Source organism: Primulina huaijiensis, chromosome 15, assembly GCF_012295235.1.
Source record: "Primulina huaijiensis isolate GDHJ02 chromosome 15, ASM1229523v2, whole genome shotgun sequence".
NCBI classification, from domain to species: domain Eukaryota; kingdom Viridiplantae; phylum Streptophyta; class Magnoliopsida; order Lamiales; family Gesneriaceae; genus Primulina; species Primulina huaijiensis.
The window spans coordinates 20706717-20715965 of NC_133320.1; the positions used below are offsets into that span (position 1 = coordinate 20706717).

The 9249-nt window shown below is 36.5% G+C and overlaps 1 pseudogene; it reads left to right on the forward strand.

Moving 5' to 3' along the window:
- The first annotated feature begins 6117 nt into the window (after nucleotides 1–6117).
- Nucleotides 6118–9247, forward strand: LOC140959397 (G-type lectin S-receptor-like serine/threonine-protein kinase At4g27290; annotated as a pseudogene).
- The last annotated feature ends 2 nt before the right edge of the window (nucleotides 9248–9249 follow it).

A 9249-nucleotide genomic window follows, 5' to 3' on the forward strand; every position in this document is an offset into this window, starting at 1 on the left:
AGCATGTTCTCCCCTAATCATCGAACACAAATAAGTGTTTAATATAACCTATAGAGTACCTAAATTGAGATATCAGATACTTGATTTGGCATATTTGATACCCATATATAGTTTGAAAATACATTGATATTTGAATAGTCAACATAAACGAAGTATTCATGTAGTTTCAATTGAAGATGTATTAGGATGAAATCATGTGATTTAATACAAAAAAGAAATATATTCTCACCATCAAATCAAATACGAGTGAATATTAAGAGTATTACTTTTTATGCTAAGAGTGTTACTTTTTATTGTAAATATTATTAGGGTTAACCCGTCTCACAGATAAATATTCGTGAAACCGTCTCACAAAATACGACCCGTGAGACCGTCTCACACAAATTTTTGCCATATATTATTAATAAATATTAATGCATAATATCAAATAAAGTATTATCTTGATATTCCATAAATACCAATACATATTATGAATAAATATCGATGAAAGCAAAAAAGTAAAATAAATAATATTAATAAGTATTAGAGCACCCGTATTGTTAACACCCACCACCTCATCAAAAATCGTGCGGTCCACATGCCACATACACATTACATTAACACATCTATTTTCTCACATTCATTTTAACATCCACACTCATTATTTGTAGGTCCCGCTGTCCACTCATTCATCTTATTCTTATTTGACATTAAATAAATTCAATTTCAAATTTTTTAAGAAATTTAAATTATTATTATTTTATATTAATAATAATTTGTTTTTATATATTCAGCACGTAAAATAATTTAATTTTATGAGTGTCATTTACTTAAAATTAAAAATTTATTATAAACCTAAAATAAAACGGTATAACATATAATAATAAATAACACTTGCATAAAACTAAAAAAAAATAAATTAAATTTAACATAAGATGCAAAATACTAATTCAAAGATTGTTCTTGTATTGTGACCAAATATGTTCAACTAAGTCGGCACGAAGTTGGTGATGCACATGAGTGTCACGTATTTCGGAATTTGTTCGGAGATATTCATGAAATCCTCGGTTTGAGCCCTGGACGGGTTGTGCGGGTTCGTCACCTTCATCGTTGTACCAATTTGTCACGTGAACCCCCTCATCTTCGACAATTATGTTATGTAAAATAATGCATGCTAACATAATATATTTTAACTTTTTTCTGTACCAACAACGAGCTGGACCTCTGACAATTGCCCATCGAGCTTGGAGCACCCCAAATGCTCGTTCAACATCTTTTATTGCAGACTCTTGTCTTTCCTTAAAAAGCCTTCTCTTTGGATCTTCCGGGCAAGGAAAAGCCTTAACGAAAGTGTCCATTCCGAATATATTCCATCTGTTAAATAATACCCCTTCGTATATTGAGTCTCGTTGACCATGAAATTAATCTCTGGTGCATTTCTTTGCAAGATGTTATTGAATATGGAAGATTCGTACAACACGTTAAGATCATTACGTGAACCGACGACACCAAAGAATGCATGCCATATCCACAAGTCTTGAGACGCGACCGCTTCAAGCACGATTGTCGGTGACCCATGGCCTCTTGTAAACTGGCCTTTCCAAGCAACTCAGCAATTTTTCCATTCCCAGTGCATGCAATCAAGACTGCCCAACATTCCAGGGAACCCGTGCCTTTCATCATGCATTTGAAGAAGACATTGAACATCATCAGCATTTGGCCTTCTCAAATATCGATCACTAAATAGTTCAACCACATATCCGCAGAACTTGAAAAGACACTTGATGGCAGTTGATTCACCCATGCGTAGGTACTCGTCAAGATGATCGGCCGAGACTCCATACGCCAATTGACGAATTGCAGCCGTGCATTTTTGTAGTGGTGACAAGCCTTTTCTTCTCGCAGCATAGTCCCTTTGCTGAAAATACGGTGAACGATCCTCAAGTGCATTCACTATTCGAAAGAATAACTCTCTTCGCATGCGAAATCGTCTTCGAAATATTTGATCTGGATACACCGGGTTTGTGGAGAAATAATCATTGAAGAGCCTCGCATGCCCGACTTCACGATTTCTTTGGATGAACCTTCTTCTTCGCCGCATCACGTTATTACTTAGATATGCTTCAACTATTTGTCGACTTTGTTGAAGTATCAATGACATTAGTTCTTTCCCCGGATCATAATCTTCGTCATCAACTTCAACTTGGACTTCGTTTTCACTTGTCGAGCTAGAGGTTGAACTACTGGAATATTGAGACATTTTGGAGTAAACAAATTCAAGTGTATCTGTTTGCCAAATGTTATGTTTGTAGAATGAAGAATTGTATAGTACAAGGTGTCTATTTATATTGAAATTTGCAACGGCTACTTTGCAACGGCTATATTCCAACGGCTATATTCACCAAAGGATACTTTAAACCAATACATTAAATAACATTAAATAAGTAACAACGTTTAGCGATGGTTTGTGAAAATCAGTCGCAAATAGCGACGATTTTTTCAAAACCGTCGCTAAATGTCCAATTTTTTTGGGCGTTCATAAAATATAAAATATAATTAAAATAATTCAAAACACGTGGGGCCCGCGTGTCAGTAAATCGACGACGGTTTCTATAAAACCGTCGCTAAGTATGCAATTTTTTTTAAAAAATAAATATGAACGCCCCACACCCTCTCTCATGTGAGTGGGCGTATAACACCCACTCTCCAATACGCCCACTCACATTGGAGAGTGGGTGTTAAAGGGGTGTTATACTGTGGGTGCCCTTATGAATGATTACTCAGTAATGAATAATCCTAATCGATACTAAAAAGTCTAAATTATAAAGAATGAATTGCTGGATTCAGACATGAACCCAACGTTTCCATATCATCAATGGGATAGCCAGGGGACTTTTGTATCTTCGTCAAGATTCCAGATTGAGGATTATTGCCAGCAACATATTGCTGGATTCAGACATGAACCCAAAGATTTCGGACTTTGGAACAGCCAGAAGTTTCGGAGGCAATGAGACTGAAGCTAAGACACGCCGAGTTATGGGGAAATACACTAACCAAAAATAAAATAAAATTTCTTCTTTCATTTCTTGCCACACTATATAGTAATAAGAATCTAATTAATGGATTAAATATATTCGTCTTTCACTTCTTGCCACACTAAATTCTGGTAAACACCAAATTTACAGTGGCTACATGTCTCAAGAGTAAGCAGTTGATGGGATCTTCTCTATCAAATCATACGTATTCAGCTTTGGATATTTGTTGAAAAGAAATGTCATAAATGTAATCAGGCGTGGAACCTATATAAAGGAGAAAGGTCACACGAAGTGGCGGAAGATCCTCAAGACTTGCCTCAAGTGATAAGGTCGATCCATGTTGGGCTGTTGTGTGTGCAGCAGAACCCTGAGGATAGACCAAGCATGTCCGCGGTCGTCCCGATGTCGGGCAACGAAGGCGTGTTACCGGAAGCTAAACAGTCCGGCTTCTACACAGAAAGAGAGCCCATTGTTTTTATCTCCTTTTTATCCCATGATTATCTGTCACATCCCAAATCTAGAAATGTAGTATTGTTGAGATTAACACTTGTTAATTCTTAAGCAAAAATATGATGTTATTATGGAGAAAAGGCGATTTGGTTGAGAAAATTTAGTAGGATAAAATATTATATAGATATCAAATAAACATCAGGACTGAAATTTGGGATGTTTTCCACATTTGTATTCCTTCATTTCATACAAGAGAATTCTTATTCTTACAAAGCAAAGAACATTTCTTATTAGTTTGTCTCATTAGACCTACTCTGTGTTAGATTTTTAATTATCCATCGCTATGTTGTTCTTGAAATAGCGAAATTCTTGAGCCTGAGGATTACGTCAGATGCGACATAGTCCTAGGATTCATTGTTGGCCCCCACATGATTTTAAATAACAAATATAATTGAGGAAACTGTGTTCAATCAGTCGAGCCAAGTCAAGCTTGTCTGCTTGACGACAAGCTTGACTACTTAATTTGATGGAACATGTACCAACTACACGAGCTTGACTCAAGGAACTTTCGACTTTTAAATATTAATTACCAAAAAAAACCCTTTAAATAATTCAAAAAATTGAATGATAAAATATATAATTTTTGTCAAATTTAAATTGACATAATAATTTAATCAATAAATGTACAATTTATGAAACCGTGCTTTTTTCTAATTTATTTAGATAGATTTAGTTATTTTTTGTACTTTCTTTGTCCGATATAAGTAAATCTCGAGTTCAAGCTCAAATCTCGTTGATGGAACGAATAGTTACATTATATCTTTGTAATCTGAAATAATATCATTTTTGTACTCTAAAAAAAACGAAAAATTCTTGAATTCGAGCATCAGAAAAACCCGATTCAAACTTGACTAAAGCTAAGCAGGAACTTCGACCAAGTTGTTCCCACCGACGACCATTGGGAGGGCAAGAATACTAGGAAATTATGATACATGAACACTTTAGTACATGCGATAGTGTGTGTTTAAAGCTATTGTTATTATATAGATTCTATTATTTTTATATATACGATGTGTGTGTAAAATAAAACAAAATAAAACACGCAATATAAATTTATATATTTTAATTCATTTTTAATTTTTTTATAATCTAAATTAAATCGGAAAAATATCGCTAGAAAATGAAATAAAAAATTATGAATGAGATACCACTTTAAATAATTTTAAAGATAATTATTATAATTTTCTTTAAAAATAATAATTATTATTATTATTAATTTTTAATCAAGGGTGGGTTAGAGTTAAAAATAATGGTGATATTTTACTCCCTAAAAGTCACAAAAGAGTTTCTCTGGTCAACGCCAAGTGACCATTCTTCTGGAAAACCATCGTCCTAATTTATCCAAGTGTGTGAGAAATATTTGGTCAAATTACGTAATTATTAAGTCAAGACGAGACAAAACCAATATTTTGGCCAAAAAATTACACTACCTATTTTTTTTTCCCACAAATTTTTAAAAAAGTATTACTTTTAATGTGAATATCGGTAATGTTGATTGTCTCACAGATAAAGATTCGTGACCTATATAAACGAGACGAATGAAATATAAGATCTTAGAGACGAAATAATAATTTAATTAGTATTTGTAAGAATTAATAACATTAGAAATTCTAGAGCTTAAGCACTTAACCTGAGAACGCAAAGCTCGACTCAAACTCGGTCAAAACTAAGCTTCACTTTGGCCAAGCTGTTGGCACACTGGTTGACTCAATTGCCAACCTAGCCAGGATGTTAAGTCCACAGCTCCGGCAAGATAATAGGAAATTCTGATAAATGAAGACTTACCATATTTTAAAATTCTAATAAGCAGCATTTGGTTGGGCGGATTAGGTGTGATAGATTATTTTATCACACTTAATCCTACGTTTGGTACGATTTTTATTTAACCAGTCCAATCCTTCCTATGAGTTATTAGGTGGTATTACGTGTGATAAAATAATACCTCCTTCCTCCGTAGGATTATTAATCCCTCCTCTATCCCTACTCTCTTTCCAATTTTACCCTTCTTCCTTCACTGCTATTGAACCACCTCGGCTGCCGGGCCGCCGTCGCCGCCCTCGCCGGACCTCCGCCACCGTCGTCGTTGCCGGACCGCCGCCGCCGGACATACGCCGGACCACACCGTCGGACCTTCGCCGAAACGCCCTCGCCGGACCTCCGCCACCGTCGCCCTCGCCGGACCGCCGCCGGACCGCACCGCCGGACCTTCGCCGGAACGCCATCGCCGCCGTCGGACCGCCGACTTACCGCCGTCGTCGGACCGACGCCGTCACCACCACGTCGGCTGTCGGATCCGTCGCCGGACCACCGCCAGACTGTCGGACCGCCGCCGCCGGAGTGGAAGAAGAAAAAAAGAGGAAAGGCAATTTTGTCCTTTCATCAAAAATTTCAAAATTATCCTACACTTAAAAATCTTACCAAACATACTACCATATATTATATATCTACGACAATCATTTTCTTTATCATTTACATATTAATCATTAGTTTATTTTATAATGCAACCAAACGCAACTATAGTATTAGTTTGCAGATATTTTTCATGTGAATTATTAATATCACTTTCAACACTCAACAACCAGAGTTGACTGCAAAATGATGAAAAAGGTTTAAATAAATATAAATAAAAGTTCATTCAACAAGCTAACAAGTTGACAGGTTCAACATCAACATCAAGATCAAGATCAAGAAGATGTATCAGTCAGCTTAAGAAACATGAATTCAAACCTTTTCCATGGACTTAGACCTTAGGCCATGCATTCGATTCAAACAAATGAACAGGTGACGAGGCGATAAAATTTCATTGATGGATTCCACATGGACAGGCTTCATCCTACTTCTGATACTCATCTCCCTGAATTTCTCCATATCTTCCGGTTCGACGGATATCATAAATCCGATTCGAAGTGTTAGAGATGGCGAGACCATTGTTTCATCCGGTGGAATGTTTGAACTGGGATTCTTTAGCCCTGGCAATTCCAAGAATCGTTACGTGGGTATATGGTACTACGGAATCCAGGTTAAAACAATAGTTTGGGTGGCAAACAGAGAAAGTCCACTCACAAATCAGGCAGGTGTCTTGAAGGTTACCAAGCCAGGCGTTTTAGTCCTTGCCAATGACACTGGTGGAACTGTATGGTCATCCAACAGATCAAGATCTGCGCAGACGCCGGTTGCACAGTTGTTGGATTCAGGGAACCTTGTTGTGAAAGATGCTGATGCTGATGATACGGAAGAGAATTATCTCTGGCAGAGTTTCGATTATCCAACTGATACATATCTACCAGGTATGAAGTTTGGGTGGAATTTTGTAACTGGTGTAGAGGTGTACCTTGCAGCGTGGAAGGCCAATGATGATCCAGCTCCAGGAGAGTTTACGCATCACTTGGAACTTACAGGATATCCGCAAATAGTCTTGCGAAGAAATACCTTGGAAATCACTAGATTTGGACCTTGGAATGGCATTTACTTTAGTGGATTTCCAGACGTAAGGGGGAACCCCGTGTATTCTTTGGATTTTGTGATGGATAAGAATGGGGTTTACTATCAAGAAAAGCTCATCGACAAGCTAGTTGTTCGGAGGCTTACGTTGAATTCAAGTGGAGTTTTACAGAGGCTTACGTGGGTAAATCGAACACAGAAGTGGGAAGTTTATATGAATAGACCAGCAGATAATTGTGATAGTTATAGCCTTTGTGGTGCGTATGGGATATGTTATATTCAAAAATTTCCAGCATGCAATTGTCTGGAAAGATTTGTGCCAAAAGATTCAGAGGGTTGGATTAAAACAGACTGGTCGAATGGATGCATTCGAAAGACGAATTTGAGTTGCCGAGGGGATGGATTTATAAAGTACTCGAGGGTCAAACTACCAGATGCCCGAAATTCATGGTTCAACGAGAATATGACGCTTAAAGAATGTGAAGTGGAATGCTTAAAGAATTGCTCCTGTATGGCTTACAAACAGTTAAATATAAGCAATGGGAGTGGATGTCTTCTGTGGTTTGGTGATTTGGTAGATATCAGATCTCTGACCGCAGATGGACAAGATATCTACATCAGAATGGCATCGTCTGAAATACGTAAGAATTCATATCAAACACACAAATAATGCTCAATATCTGTTGATCTTTAGCAGATTCTATATTTCTTTACTTTAAGATATCCTTCTGCACGACTTGATTCTCGAAAAATATAGAAACGAAGAATCTGCTATAGCCTATGTTTCCACATAAAAACTTGGAGTGTCAGGATAAGTTTTAAAAGGCTATCCTACTTTGAAAACAAGTCTTTTTAATTTATGCAACTACTTTCATGGAGTCCCAAATAGTTGAAAACTTTTAGAATATAATGTTATAGAGTGCTCAAAATCATAAAAAACATAAGAGGCAGTGCAATGGATTGTATCATACAACTTATAAGCTCCAATATGTTTGTTACTCGAATATGTTAATTTTGTTTAAACTTGTAAGACGTTTTTGAAGCTAACAAAGTTGTTAAATCTGAATGAGCTGTTTGCTATTTAACAAAAGAAATCTTATGATTTGAAAGCAAAAATCGTTATTATCATCACCACAGTGCAAGCATTAATTCGTAACTACTGTCACCTATATTGCAGAGTCTGGAGTAATGAAGAGAAGAATACTTATCGCGAGTTTATCATCAGTGATGGGAATGACTCTTCTGGCTCTGAGCCTCATCCTGTATATTCGAAAGACGAATAAAGATTCAATGAAGGGTGAAGAAGGTGAGGCAAAAAAGTGGTGTCTCGTGCTTAACAACTATGAAAAGAGAGTAATAAAAGTTCTTAAAGTCATCGAGATAAAAAAGCACATTCAGTCATTTCTTGTGATAAATTCTATATCATCATGTTTTATGTAGGAGGAGAACACAACGAAAGTAAACACAAGGAGTAAGAGCTACCTTTATTCAAATTACCTATAATTCTCAAAGCTACTAATTGCTTTTCCATCGAAAACAAGCTTGGGGAAGGAGGTTTTGGACCTGTTTATAAGGTAAAATTTCCCAGACTCAGACATGTAAAAAAAATTTAGGGAAAAAAATGAAACATAGAATAAGTTCGTTTTTAAGTCATGGTTTGCTTGAAAAACCAAAATGATAATGGTATAGCTAATCTCATTTGATCAAACATGGGTAATGGTGACCTTCACATCCGCGTATTCTGATCTTAGGGCATGCTCGAAGGGGGACAAGAAATTGCTGTGAAATGTTTATCGAGAACCTCTACTCAAGGGTTAGATGAATTCAAGAATGAAGTCATCTTTATTGCCAAACTTCAACACCGAAATCTCGTGCGGCTTCTAGGATGCTGCATTCAAAAAGACGAAAATATGTTGATATATGAATACATGCCAAACAAAAGTCTGGACAAGATTTTATTTGGTGAGTATCATACTTGTATATATACTAGTCATTAAGAAATTCACAATGCATTTGGAGCAGCGATACATCATTAAGCTTACGAGAAATTTGAAACTTATTGAACTAAATCGTCTAACCAACAGTGACATGATACTGCATTTTCATTGCTAGATGAAACAATAGGTGATTCGCTAGATTGGCCAAAACGTTTCCATATCATCAATGGAATAGCCAGGGGACTTTTGTATCTTCATCAAGATTCCAGATTGAGGATTATTCACCGAGATCTCAAAGCCAGCAACATATTGCTGGATTCAGACATGAACCCAAAGATTTCGGACTT